The sequence below is a fragment of the Lissotriton helveticus genome, chromosome 8, assembly GCF_964261635.1.
Source record: "Lissotriton helveticus chromosome 8, aLisHel1.1, whole genome shotgun sequence".
NCBI lineage: Eukaryota > Metazoa > Chordata > Amphibia > Caudata > Salamandridae > Lissotriton > Lissotriton helveticus.
In genome coordinates, this window is record NC_136069.1 from 1018656992 (window position 1) to 1018671673 (window position 14682).

Sequence of the window (14682 nt, forward strand, 5' to 3'; positions counted from 1 at the left end):
AATGGCTCCCATCACTGATTACCCTAACCGTTATAGCTCTTCCCCGGCATCTCCAACAGAGTCGCCCCAGACCTCTGATCACTTCCCCGACAGCCATCCACCAAAACGGCAAGCTTGGTATGCCTCCAAACACCCTCAAGTTGGCTCAAGCCAACCTCTCTCCCCTTCCACCTATACATGCCACCTGTACTGCTCCTGAACCTTTGCCTCTTGCCCTCTAGAACCCCCAGCTTATATTGATCTCAAAATTCTGCACTCCAGACTGGCTAAACTAACCCAGAGCATCCATAGCTCCATTCTGGACCTTAAGAACCTCTTTCAACTTGCCGAACTCTCCCTTGCTAATATCAAGCCACCTCAATCCTCCCCCCCACAGATCGCCGAGCCTCGCAAGCACCCACTTCCGCTACCTTTGAGACATCTTTGCCCACGCTAGCAACCTTGCCACCTTTCAGAGGAGGAATCCCGAGCTCTTGAACTCTCTTACAACTCTACCACTGCCACCTCTAATCCACTAGACCTCACGGGAAATGAAATCCTAGCCATCCTCCAAGACCACAACTCTGTCCAAGCCATCCCTCGTCCACTAGATACGAGTCCTGCACACCCCATCAGCACGGTCACCATCAACTCCAACAGGCCAGCTACCCACCATAACAGGAGTGTGGTTAAAAGCAACCTTGCGCCTGTATTCCTGACACTCTCCCAGACCCCTCCCTATCTGGTCTCTTAATCAATTGCCAATCAGCAGTTAAGCATGCCGCTGATATTGCTGACCTCATCCTGAACAAAAATTTAGACCTAGCTATACTACAGAATCATGGCTCAATGCATACTCTTCCCCTTGCCTGGACTTATTAGTCCCTCCCAACTACAACATTGCTAGACTGGACAGACATTCCAGCAGGAAAAGAGGAGGCTGCATCTACCGATCCTGCCTCCTTGTCATGGAACTCTTGGCTGACACCACTGACTCCTGCGAATACCTGGCCCTCTCCATTTGCATCAACTCATTACATCTTTGCAACTTGCACATCTTTTACCAGGTTCAAACGACTCTTTCACCGATCACCTCTTGGAAATCATCACAACTAAGATTTCCTCCACTGCCAAAGATATTTTCCTTTGAGATTTCAAACTGCACTGGAATGACCCTAAAGATCCCTACGTCAATGCAATCAAAGATCTCCTAACCGATCAAGCCCTGACTCAAGCCTGCTCTCTGTCAACTCACTCAAAAGGGGCCACCCTTGACTGGATCATTTCTAAGGAATCCTCAGTCAAGCTTATTTCCATAGACCCATGTGACTGGTCTGACAACCAAGCCATCTCCTTCATTTTACCTGGGACCCACAAGACAAAGACACCGCAACTGGTGATTCCCAAACGCTGTATCAGAGACACTAAGAACATTGACCTTATGAAACTGGAGGCTTGCTGCAGATCTGACCCACCCCTCGCATCTAACTACGGTCAGTGACCTCAATGAACATTACTCAGCATCTATATCGGACATTCTGGAGAACCTTGCCCCTCGAAAACTAAAAAGAACACAAATCAAAGACAGAAACCTCTGGTTCACTGGTTCCCTCAACTTGGAGAGAAGATCCCTATGGCAATCTGAAAGAATCTGGAGACAGCACCCCTCTGCTACTCATCTAAAACTTCTCCGCCAGGCGAGAACTCCTACAACAAGCACATCCTCAATTCAAATGAAGAATACTTCGGATAGGAATTGGGGAATGCCAAGAATAGACCCTGCAAGCTCTTTGAACTGGTCATACACCAATCAAATAAAGTGGCTAAAACACCAAAAGAGTCTCCTAAGTCTCTAATATATTTGGAGGAATTCTCCTATTTCTTCACTGATAAAATCACGGTATTTGGAATAGAACTCAGTACCGCCACATACTCTCAACCCCTTCCGGACCTGCCCCCCTTTTCGCACTACCCCCACTGGCCTCACCTAAAAACCAAGCACGCAGGACTGACTTTGAATACTATGACGAAGACTCCATCTCTAAAATCCTCTCTACCTTAAACCCTAATAACCACCTTAATGACCCGCTACCATCCAACAGCCTCGCTACTGCCTCCCAATCCATTGTTCCTTGCTGGACTGCAATAATCAACGCCTCTCTCCCGCAGGGATTGATTCCTGACCCCTTGAAAGCCGGCCAAGTCCTCCTTATTTTAAAAAAAACATTGCTGGATCCAGCCTCCCCTGACAATTTCAGACCTATCTCCAATATCCCTCTGTTAGCCAAAGTATTGGAGAAGTGTGTACAACAGCAACTAACTAAGCACATCAGCAACTTCCACCTACTTGATGACTTCCAATCTGGATTCAGACCGGGGCCCAGCACTGAAACTACTATGCTCCACATCGTGGACGATGCCCTCCAAGCCCTAGACCAAGACAAAACCTGCCTTCTAATTCTCTTAGATCTATCCTCCACCTTCGATGCAGTCAACCATGAAAAACTACTTGAACGCCTCAAACTCAGGATGGGTTTGGACGGCGTTGTCCTAGAATGGTTCAGGTCCTTCCTCCACGACCGATCTCAGAGATTCCTATTAATGGCAAGTTGGCAACCTATCTGCTCCCACCCAGGTCACGGTTGGAGTCCCCCAAGGTTCAACCCTGTCCCTCACCCTCTTTAATCTTTACTTAGAGCCACTCACTGAAGTTCTTCGTACCGCCAACATCTCCTACCATATGTACGTGGACGACACCCAAATATACATCAATATTTCATCGCTCGAGGAGATCCTCTCCCTGAACGAGACCCTGAAATTGACTGTCCAATGGCTGGCTGCTAACAAACTCAAACTTAACGCAAAGAAAACTGAATTTCTCCTAATCTCCCCCTCAAAGATTCAGATGTGGATCAAGGCCATCACAGCCTTAAACTGCCTGACGACCATTGTGGACTCTGCCAAATCTCTGGGCATAATCCTCGACTGTAACCTGAACATGCAAGACCACATTAACTCAATGGGTAAATCAGCCAGATTCCACCTGAGCTACCTGTGGAAGATGAAACCTCTTTCTGCACCTCTGTTGTTTTTTTATTTCACACCCCTCTTCCCTCTTTGTGTACCCCTCTTGCTTCTTTCTTCACTTCTCTTGTATCATTCTGCACCTCTGTCCCTTCTATCTGCAACCATTGTGCTTCTTTCTGCCCCCTCTTGCCTCTTTCTGTGCCTCTGTTCCTTTTTTCTGTACTTAATTTGTTTCTTTCTGTATCTCTCTTGCTGCTTCTGTACCCCTCTACCCTCTTTCTGTACCCATCTTGCTTCTTTCTGCTCCTCTGTTCCTTCTTTCTGCACTTCTTTTGTTTCATTTTATACATCTCTTGCTTCTTTCTGTATCCATCGTGCCTCTTTCTGTACCCCTCTTCCCTCTTTTTGCACCCCTGTTACCTATTTCTGCACCTCTGTTGCATCTTTTTGCACTCCTCTTGTTTCTTCCTACATCTTTCTTGCTTCTTTCTGCACCACTTGTGCTTCTTTCTGCACCCCTGTCACATCTTTTTGCACCACTCTTGCCTCTTTTTGTACCTCTGTTCCTTCCTTCGATATTTCTTTTGTTTTGTTCCTGCTCCTCTCTTGCTACTTTCTTTATCCCTCTTGCCACTTTCCCCAACCCTGTTGCTCATGTTTGTATCTCTGTTGCTTTTTCTGTACTACCTTGCCTCTTTTTTCCACCCCTCATCCCTCTTTCTGCACCTCTGTTGCTTCTTTCTTCACTTCTCTTGCTTCTTTCTGCACCTCTGTCCCTTCTTCCTGAAACAATTGTGCCTCTTTCTGCCCCAAAAAACAAAAAACAACTGTGTGGGAGGGTCTATAGGGGAAACACATTTAAAGACCTACAGAGTATCCTATCCCCCATTCCAACTGTAACAAACACACAAGGGATACTGGAGGTCTATAATGGGCTCCATATTGTGTGCCGATTCCAAAGTGAAGCATGTATGAACAAGTGTCTGATCAAAAAGAAAGATAAATAGAAAGATAACGTGTGAGAACAAAACAGAAATACTTCCATCAGCCCACCACTTGGCGGAGAATCGTCATCTGGGATTTTTTGTACATAAACTGGTATCTGTTAGATCTCTCACCTGATGATATTGTGAGGAGACCTAAAAACAGATCCTCCAGTGACGAAGAAAGTATGACATGGCTATATGAGAGGAGTTGCAGTGAAACAAATAGTGAAAGAAAAAAGTGTGAGATAAAATTACCTAGTGTGATGCCAAGGCAATGTACTTTATTAGGGGGGTCATCACAGAGGTAATATTAAAAGCAACAGTATATGGATAGTATTAAAAAAAATATTACTATCAATCAGATGGATCTGGTCGACATGTTTCAGCCTATAAAGGCTTTCTTCAGGACCTATAATATGAGATACTACTGCAACAAATACTATACAAGTTAGCAATCACTTGATAGAAAAGCCACAAACTATGTGGATGCCTACCGTGTACCATGTAGTAGGTCAGTGGATTCTCACCTGTATAAAAATATAGAAAGAACAGACACAAGACATACATGCATAAATTATGAAGAACAGCAGTGTATACACTGAACAGTACATATATTGGCCTTACATCCCATGTGGGAAAAATATAGTGGAAAAGGACTCACCCAAAGAATTTATGGGGAAAGGCCTCACCTCGCCTGGCACTCGCTCAGGTCTAGAAGAGGCCCCGCTGTGAGGAAAAAGAAAAGGTAACAACATATCCATTTTCAAATGATTCTTTTGAATATAACAAAGTAATGATTTAATGATCATTATGAGTTTTCCTCAAACTACCTATTTTAAAACAAAAAGCAGTGGACAAAGGATGTGGTCCAAAGGCCAGTCAAGGCTGACCGATGCCACTTATCTAGCATTCTCTGAAACATAAGGGTAAGAGTACCAAAATGTATGTTGGTAGAGCAAGAAAATTGACCAACATCAACCTGAGACAGAAAAATCTACCTCTTTCTGCCCCCCTGCCTCTTTCTGTGCCTCTCTTCCTTTTTTCTGTACTTCTTTTGTTTCATTCTGTACCCCTCTTGCTTTTTTCTGCTTCACTCTTGCCTCTTTCTCCATCCCTCGTCCCCCTTTTTGCACCTCTGTTGCTTCTTTCTTCACTTCTTTTGCTTTTTCTGCACCACCCTTGCCTCCTTCTGCACCCCTTGTCCCTCTTTCTGCACTTTTCTTGCCTCTCCCTGTACCTCTGTTCCTTCTTTCTGCACTTTTTTTTGTTTCTTTCTGCACCGCTCCTGCTTCTTTCTGCATCCCTCTTGCTTATTTCTCTACCTCTCTTACCCCTTTCAGCATCTCTGTTGCTTGTTTCAGCACCTCTCTTGTCTATTCCACCACCCCGGTTCCCTCTTTCTGTACCTCTGTTGCTTCTTTCTGTACTTCTCTTGTTCTTTCTGCACCCCTTGTGCCTCTTTCTGTACCCCTCTTCCCTCTTTCTGTAACTCTCTTGCCTCTTTCTGCACTTCTCTTGCCTCTTTCTGCACCACTGTTGTTTTGTTCTGCACCTCTATTGTCTCTTTCTACACCTCTGTTGCTTCTTTCTGTACCCCCTGTGCCTCTTTCTGTACCCCTTGTGCCTCTTTCTGTACCCCTCTCCCTCTTTCTGTACCCCTCTTCCCTCTTTCTGTACCCCTCTTGCCTATTTCTGCACTTCTCGTGCCTCTTTCAGGACCATTGTTGTTTTTGTTTGCACTTCTCTTGCCTCTTCTTGCACTACAGTTGCTTCTCTCTGCTTTCCTCTTGCCTCTTTCTACATCCTCTTCCCCCTTTCTGCATCTCTGTTGGTCCTTTCTGTACTTCTCTTGCTTCTTTCTACACCCCTCATGTCTCTTTTTGCACCCCCTTCCCTCTTTCTGCACCCATCTTGCCTCTTTCTGCACCTCTGTTCCTTCTTTCTGCTCTTCTTTTGTTTCTTTCTGCAACTCTCTTGCTTCTCTCTGTACCCCTCTTGCCTCTTTCCCCCCCTCTCTTACCCCTTTCTGCATCTCTGTTGCTTCTTTCTGCACTTCGGTTGCTTCTTTCTCCACCCCGCATCCTTCTTTCTGCACCTCTAATGCTTCTTTCTTCACTTCTTTTGCTACATTCTACACCTCTTGTACCTCTTTCTACACCCCTTTTCTAACTTTCTGCATCTTTCTTGCCTCTCTCTGCACCTCTGTTCCTTCTTTCAGTACTCCTTTTGTTTCTTTCTGCATCCCTCTTGCCTCTTTCTACTCCCCTCTTATACCTTTCTGCATCTCTCTTGCTTGTTTCTGCACTTCTCTTGTCTCTTTTTCCACCCCTGTTGCTTCTTTCTATACCTATGTTGCTTCTTTGTGTACCTCTTTTGCTTCTTTCTGTACCCCTCATGCCTCTTTCCCACCCCTCTTACCTCTTTCTGCACCTCTGTTCCTTCTTTCTGTATTTTTTTTCTCTTTCTATACCTCTTGCTTCTTTCTGCACCCCTCTTCCCTATTTCTGCACCTCTCTTACCTCTTTTTGTACCACTTTTGCCTCTTTCTGCACCTGTATTCCTTCTTTCTGCACTTCTTTTGTTTTTCTTTCTGTACCTCTCTTGCTTTTTTCTGCACCCCTTCTGCACCTCTGTTTCTTCTTTCTGCACTCCTCTTGCTTCTTTCTGCATCTCTGTTGCTTTTCTGCACCCCTCTTGCCTCTTTCTGCACCTCTGTTCCTTCTTTCTGAAATTCTTTTTCTTTTTGCAGCTCTCTTGCTTATTTCTGCACCCCTTGCCTCTTTCTCCACCCCTTGTATCTCTTTCTGCACCCCGTCTGCCTCTTTCTGCACCTCTGCTGCTTCTTTCTGCACTTCTTTTGTTTCTTTCTATAGCTTTCTTGCTTCTTTCAACACCCCCATGGCCTTTCTCCACCCCTCTTCCCTCTGTCTGCACCCCTGTTGCCTCTTTCTGTACCTCTGTTCCTTCTTTCAGCATTTCTTTTGGTTCCTTCGGCACATCTCTCGCTTCTTTCTGTACCCCTCTTCCCTCTTTTGGCGCCCCTCTTGCTTCTTTCTGCACCTCTGTTTCTTCTTTCTGCACTCCTCTTGCTACTTTCTGCATCTCTCTTGCTTCTTTCTGCACCACTTGTGCTTCATTCTGCTTCTCTCTTGCCTCTTTCTGCACCTCTGTTCCTTTTTTCTGTACTTCTTTTGTTTATTTCTGCACCTATTTGCTTTCTCCAACACTGTTTCCCATTTTTGTATCTCTGTTGCTTCTTTCAGCATTACTCTTGCTTCTTTTTCCACCCCTCATCCCTCTATCTGCACCTCTGTTGCTTCTTTCTGCATTTCATTTGCTTCTTTCTGCACCACTCGTGCCTCTTTCTGTACCCCTTGTCCCTCTTTCTGCACCTTTCTTGCCTCCCTCTGTTCCTTCTTTCTGCACTTCTTTTGTTTCTTTCTGCACCTCTCTTGCTTCTTTCTGTACCCCTCTACACCTCTCTTATCCCTTTCTGCATCTCTGTTGCTTGTTTCTGCACTTTTCTTGTCTCTTTCTCCACCGTTGCCTCTTTCTGCAACCCTTGTGTCTTTCTGCATCCTTCTTCCCTCTTTCTGTACCTCTCTTGCCTCTTTCTGCACTTCTCTTACCCCTTTCTGCATCACTGTTGTTGTTTTGCTTCACTTTTTTTACCTCATATTGCGAAAAGAGAGTGGATACTAAGGTGTTCGGGGGAAATTGACGGTCTGTTCATATTGTGAAACCTTCACTGCCCCGGATTTCTGTTAACACTCCCAGCGGGAGTTTCCCAGCCGTTTCTTAGAACCAGTCAATATTCTCCTCTTTACCTTTATCCAACACAATAATTCCAACGTTCTGTGATGAGCTAGCCCTAGAGCTACTCAGGCAGAGATCCAGACCTGCCAGGAAGTTATTGTCTCCGCTTTAATCATTGGTAGACAAAGAAAAAAAAAAACAAGGAAAAAGAGAAAAAAACGGCCAAAGCACAAGAAAAGGAGGGAAAAAGGTCAAAATTAAAACTAAATTGTCAATCAGGAGTAAAAAAGTTTACCCATATCTCCCAGTGTTGCATTCTTTTTGTACTATTCCCTTTTCTATCCAACCTACATACCCTAATAACAGAATTTAACCATTCCTCATGTGACGGAGGTACCGGTTTTATCCAGTTTATGCAGATCTCTCTACGTGCTAATAGTATCAGCACAAACATTACATTTTCCTGAGGTTTACTTAATCTAGTGATATTTGAAGTGATCCCAAAAATAATTAAAGTGGTACTTACAGTTATTGGGGTTCTCATTAAGGCCGAGAGTGTCTTACCAATTTCTTGCCAAAAATGCTCAAGTGCTGGGCAGTGATGGAACATATGGGTGTCATCTACTTTTTCTTCGCCACATTTACTGCAGGATTTTATCGATGCACCTTTGAAACTTGATAACCTCTTTGAGTCCAATACGCTCTATGTATTGAGAACAGGTGATTTCTTTTTAAAGCAGCGGGTTTTACACACGCCCAGCATAATTCTGATGATTTTTTCCAGATCATGTTTAGATCAAAGTCTTCATTGATAAACTCTCTTCTCCATATTTTTTCGGGTATTGATTGATCTTCTTCTCCAGCTTCAATTAACGCCCAGTACCATTTTGATATTTCTTTTGTTATTGTAGATTCCTTTGTCATTTCCTTTTCAAAGTTTCCTATGTCTGTTGTTCCTTTTGGAATGGTATTAGCCCAGCTCTTCAATTAATAATATTTAAACTTCGACACTTTCCCTTCCGTTATTGTGTGTAGATGTTCCCATGCTATTAATTCATTTTCACATAGAAGTTGTCCCCATTTTTCAAAACCCAGTTGTCTAAGTACACTGGATAATGCATCTTTAAGGCATTCTGGAGTTCCAGGTGAATCCCATATTGGGGCCATATTACTATAGTATGGGATCCTCAAGATGCTTCTAAACTGGGTCCATAATTTGACCGCATTTATTAGCAGCTTCAATTTTACTTTCTTAAAGAATTTGGGGTGGCCAAATTTGAAAAGGAAATAGTCTTCTCCATTTGTAATATGTTGCAGGAAATTTGGGAACTTACCGTGCTTCATTAGCAGCGTTCTAAATTTTTTTAACTGAAAAGCCCTGCAGTATTCAATAATATCAGGGCTTGCAATGCCCCCTTGATTCTTCTTTCTCCTGAGTTTATTCCACGCAATTCTTGTGCTTTTCTCCGACCAAATAAAGCTGGACAATTCTCCTTGTATTTTCTTTAAAACAGCTTTATTAAACTCCAACGGAATCGTGTTAAAAAGATACATGAATTTGGGGATGATGGTCATTTTGACTGCATTTGATTTGCCCAAAAAGTTTAGTGGTAGACCAGACCATGCTTTAAGAAGTCTTCTCATTTCTTTTACTATTATATTTAAATTTAATTGGGGAATTTTATTCAGGTCTTCAGTTAAGGTGATCCCTAAGTATCTTATTTTTTCCTTTGAGAAAGCTGGTTTTATCGTACAATTCCAACTCATTGCCTCTGTCTTACTGATATTTATCAAATAGCCTGAAACCCTGCCAAAGTCCTTCATTATTTCTTTAATTGCTGGTTCTGAGTTATTGTAGTTGTCCGTGAACACCATAAGGTCATCTGCATATAAAGCCACTTTCTTTTCCCAATTTTTATATCTAAAAGGTGCTATTTGGATATGATTTCTGATTGAGCAGGCTAAAGGTTCAATATATAAATTGAAAAGTAATGGAGACAAGGGGCAGCCTTGCCTGGTACCCCTCTGAATAGTGATATTGCTTGTCAAACTCCTGTTCACTATTATTTTTGCTCTAGGGTTAGTGTAAATTTCCTTCACCAAATGACCAATGCTTCACTTCTTTTGTCTCTTTCTGCACATGTCCTACTCTTTCTGCATCTCTCTTGTTTTTTTTCTACACTTCTCTTGCTTCTTTCTGTACTTCTCTTGCCTGTTTCTATATTGAAATGGGAAGTGCAAGCTGTTAAGTTTAAATGTCTTCATGCTCTAATGACTGAGGTATATGTCTACTTGTACAAATTTTCTCACATGTGTTATGGATCTGAAGATGGTAGCTTAAAAAGTGGGTAGCTTCTGTTATAGGTGGTCAAATCTTGTTAGTTGTGCTCTGTCATTCGGTTGTACAGGCAGACATGTGCTATGTATATATGTGTTATAGAGCCCCTCAAATGTACTATTGAACTTGCATGTGCCCTGTATTAGGAGTAAGCATTGGCGGAAAATTTGTTCCGCTCGTGAAATTTGCGGATTTTTGGCAATTTTGCGGTCCCCGAATCACGCAAATTTGCCCAAAAAGCCGCAATTCGCCAGTTTGGCGAATTTTTTTTTGCTTGGTCGCGCTTCAAAAATACAATCTCGCGCACGCGGCATTGACTTACTGTGATTCTGAGTTCGCTGAGTTGTGTTCCTTCCCGGTTTATGTGCGCTGCGCCATTTTGGATCTGGCTGCGTGATCGGCGCACGCGAGACTTTTCGTCTGCGAGTACTTCATGGAGTCCCGCCATCGTGCACTGCGGGACTTTGAGAGCACGAATACGTCATAAGGGCCCGCGATCACGCATCGCGAGAGTAAACAATTGCGAATACGTAGATGCGGCGCGCAGCTGACATCCGGCGGGAGATTTGAACAGCTCGCTTTCCCGAAGTCGCAAAAATTGCAATTCTGCACAAGAAATCTATCGCTGGCAGCAGAAACCTTCTGAAAATGATGATTTGGATCAGAATAACTCCTCAGATTGACATTTGGCTCTACTTTTTTTGTGCAAGGAGTCCATTTTAGGGGGGTGTGAGGAAGGAAGTGCCCCAGAGTCTCCAACTTCCTGTTCTTGTCCAGCAGGCTCCTCCCAATGCTTTGTCCATGTCCTGGTCACTTTTCATTTGGATCTGGAGCTGGAAGGATTACACTTTGTGGCTGCTGCTGGATATTTGTATTTGAGGACTTTTTGCTTGGCTCACTTTTGGATTTCAGATTTTACAAGTAAGTTGGTGTTGTTTGTTTGGGGCATTGCAGTTGCTGCAACTACAATTTATAAACTTTTTCACAACTTAAAAAAATATATATTGTGGGTGGCCACAGTATCCAGTAGGCCCGGGGTTAGTCATGGGTGCATGATACAACTGTTTCATTGAGGTTTTTTTTTTGGAGTGCGTGTTAAAACCACACTAGCCAGTAGGCCCAGGGATAGTCTGTGGTGCATGGACGTAGTCTTTCTGTGGGGTCTCTTGAATTTAAACATCATTTAGGGCATGGATTGCATTGGATTGGGGTGATTTTTGTGTGTATTTCGATTTTTTGGGTGTTGTTGGGACCTGGTCCAGGGCCTGGCCATGTGGGTGGGGGGCATTTTGAGGCCTGGTCCAGGGCCTGGCCATGTGGGTGGGGGCCATTTTGATGCCTGGTCCAGGGCCTGGCCATGTGGGTGGGGGTCTAGGGGCCATTTTGAAGCCAGGCAGTGTGCTTTGTGCCATAGGCCTGCACCCAGTCTCCCTTGCTTTCATCCATTATGCCCAGGGGTACTCAGTGGTGCATGGACCAAGTCTTTTTGTGGGGTCTCTTGAATTGTAAACATCATTTAAGTCATGGATGGCATTTGATTGGGGTGATTTTTGTGGGCCATTTTGATGCCTGGTCGAGGGCCTAGCCATGTGGGTGGGGGTCTAGGGGCCATTTGTGCCATAGGCCTGTACCCAGTCTGCCTTGCTTTCATCCATTATGCCCAGGGGTACTCAGTGGTGCATGGACCAAGTCTTTCTATGGGGTCTCTTGAATTTAAACATCATTTAGAGCATGGATGGCATTGGATTGGGGTGATTTTTGTGTGTATTTCGATTTTTTGGGTGTTGTAGGGGCCTGGTCCAGGGCCTGGCCATGTAAATGGGGGCCATTTTGAGGTCTCGTCCAGGGCCTGGCCATGTGGGTGGGGGCCATTTTGAGGCCTGGTCCAGGGCCTGGCCATGTGGGTGGGGGTCTAGGGGCCATTTTGAATCCAGACAGTGTGCTTTGTGCCATAGGCCTGCACCCAGTCTCCCTTGCTTTCATCCATTATGCCCAGGGGTACTCAGTGGTGCATGGACCAAGTCTTTTTGTGGGGTCTCTTGAATTTTAAACATCATTTAAGTCATGAATGGCATTGGATTGGGGTGATTTTTGTGTGTATTTTGATTTGTTGGGTGGTGTTGGGGCCTGGCCCAGGGCCTGGCCATGTGGGTGGGGGCCATTTTGATGCCTGGTCCAGGGCCTGGCCATGTGGGTCGGGGGCATTTTTATGCCTGGTCCAGGGCCTGGTCATGTGGGTGGGTGTCTAGGGGCCATTTTGAAGCCAGGCAGTGTGCTTTGTGCCATAGGCCTGCACCCAGGCTGCCTTGCTTTCATCCATTATGCCAGGGGTACTCTGTGGTGCATGGACCAAGTCTTTCTGTGTGGTCTCTTGAACTTAAACATCATTTAGGGCATGGATAGCATTGGATTGGGGTGATTTTTGTGTGTATTTCCGATTTTTGGGGTGTTGTTGGGGCCTGGTCCAGGGCCTGGCCTTGTGGGTGGGGGCCATTTGATGCCTGGTAAAGGGCCTGGCCATGTGGGTTGGGGCCATTTTGATGCCTGGTCCTGGGCCTGGCCATCTGGGTGGGGGTCTAGGGCCCATTGTGAAGCCAGGCGGTGTGCTTTGTGCCATAGGCCTGCACCCAGTCTGCCTTGCTTTCATCCATTATGCCCAGGGGTACTCAGTGGTGCATAGACCAAGTCTTTCTGTGGGGTCTCTTGAATTTAAACATCATTTAGGGCATGGATGGCATTGGATTGGGGTGAGTGTTGTGTGTATTTCAATTTTTTGGGTGTTGTAGGGGCCTGGTCCAGGGCCTGGCCATGTGAATGGGGGCCATTTTGAGGTCTGGTCCAGGGCCTGGCCATGTGGGTGGGGGCCATTTTGAGGCCTGGTCCAGGGCCTGGCCATGTGGGTGGGGGTCTAGGGGCCATTTTGAATCCAGACAGTGTGCTTTGTGCCATAGGCCTGCACCCAGTCTCCCTTGCTTTCATTCGTTATGCCCAGGGGTACTCAGTGGTGCATGGACCAAGTCTTTTTGTGGGGTCTCTTGAATTTTAAACATCATTTAAGTCATGGATGGCATTGGATTGGGGTGATTTTTGTGTGTATTCTGATTTGTTGGGTGGTGTTGGGGCCTGGCCCAGGGCCTGGCCATGTGGGTGGGGGCCATTTTGATGCCTGGTCCAGGGCCTGGCCATGTGGGTGGGGGCCATTTTGATGCCTGGTCTAGTGCCCAGCCATGTGGGTGGGAGTCTAGGGGCCATTTTGAAGCCAGGCAGTGTGCTTTGTGCCATATGCCTGCACCCAGTCTGCCTTGCTTTCATTCATTGTGCCCAGGGGTACTCAGTGGTGCATAGACCAAGTCTTTCTATGGGGTCTCTTGAATTTAAACATCATTTAGGGCATGGATGGCATTGGATTGGGGTGATTGTTGTGTGTATTTCGATTTTTTGGGTGTTGTTTGGGGCCTGGCCATGTGGGTGGGGGGCATTTTGATGCCTGGTCATGTGGGTGGGTGTCTAGGGGCCATTTTGAAGCCAGGCAGTGTGCTTTGTGCCATAGGCCTGCACCCAGGCTGCCTTGATTTCATCCATTATGCCAGGGGTACTCTGTGGTGCATGGACCAAGTCTTTCTGTGGGGCCTCTTGAACTTAAACATCATTTAGGGCATGGATAGCATTGGATTGGGGTGATGTTTGTGTTTATTTCGATTTTTTGGGTGTTGTTGGGGCCTGGTCCATGGCCTGGCCATGTGGGTGGGGGCCATTTGGTGCCTGGGACAGGGCCTGGCCATGTGGGTGGGGGTCTAGGGGCCATTTTGAAGCCAGGCACTGTGCTTTGTGCTATAGGCCTGCACCCAGTCTGCCTTGCTTTCATCCATTATGCCCAGGGATTCTCAGTGGTGCATGGACAAAGTCTGTGGGGTCTCTTGATTTTCAACATCATTTAGGGCACGGATGGCATTGGATTGGGGTGATTTTTGTGTGTATTTTGATTTTTTGGGTGGTGTTAGGGCCTGGTCCAGGGCCTGGCCATGTGGGTGGGGGGGGGGGGGCGGCATATTGAGGCCAGGCAGTTTTTGCCATAGGCCGGCAAGCTTGCGGTTGTGGGCCAGTAGGCCTAGGGTTATATGATGAATGGGTGCATGAAACAACTCTCTCTCTCTGGTCTCTCTTCTATTAATTTAAACATCCATTTTTGATTAAAATTGCAATTTTTATTTTGGGTCTTTCCGTTTTTGGGCGTGTTGTGTTAATAATAATAAATGCCTAGTTGCAATAGTATTAATTGAAGCACGACATATGCAACATTTATTTAACTGATGTTCCTCTGGCTTCTTTGCTTTTAGGTGCACAAAGACTGAGAACCAGGAATCATCCTCATCATCATCACTTGTTGTAGTGCCAGGAAGAAGTCCTGCTGGGGTGTGTGCACAACGTCACGTGACGTCACGTGTGGCCACAGACAACTCTGCAACTCGTGCAACTGCGTCCTGCTGTTCTGACATCTGAAGAAGATGGGCCCAAAGAAAGGTGGCCGTAGCTCCTCTACCAAGAAAGTTGCCAGTGCCACTGCCAGTAAGAAGGCGCAAAAGAAGCAAGTGGCGC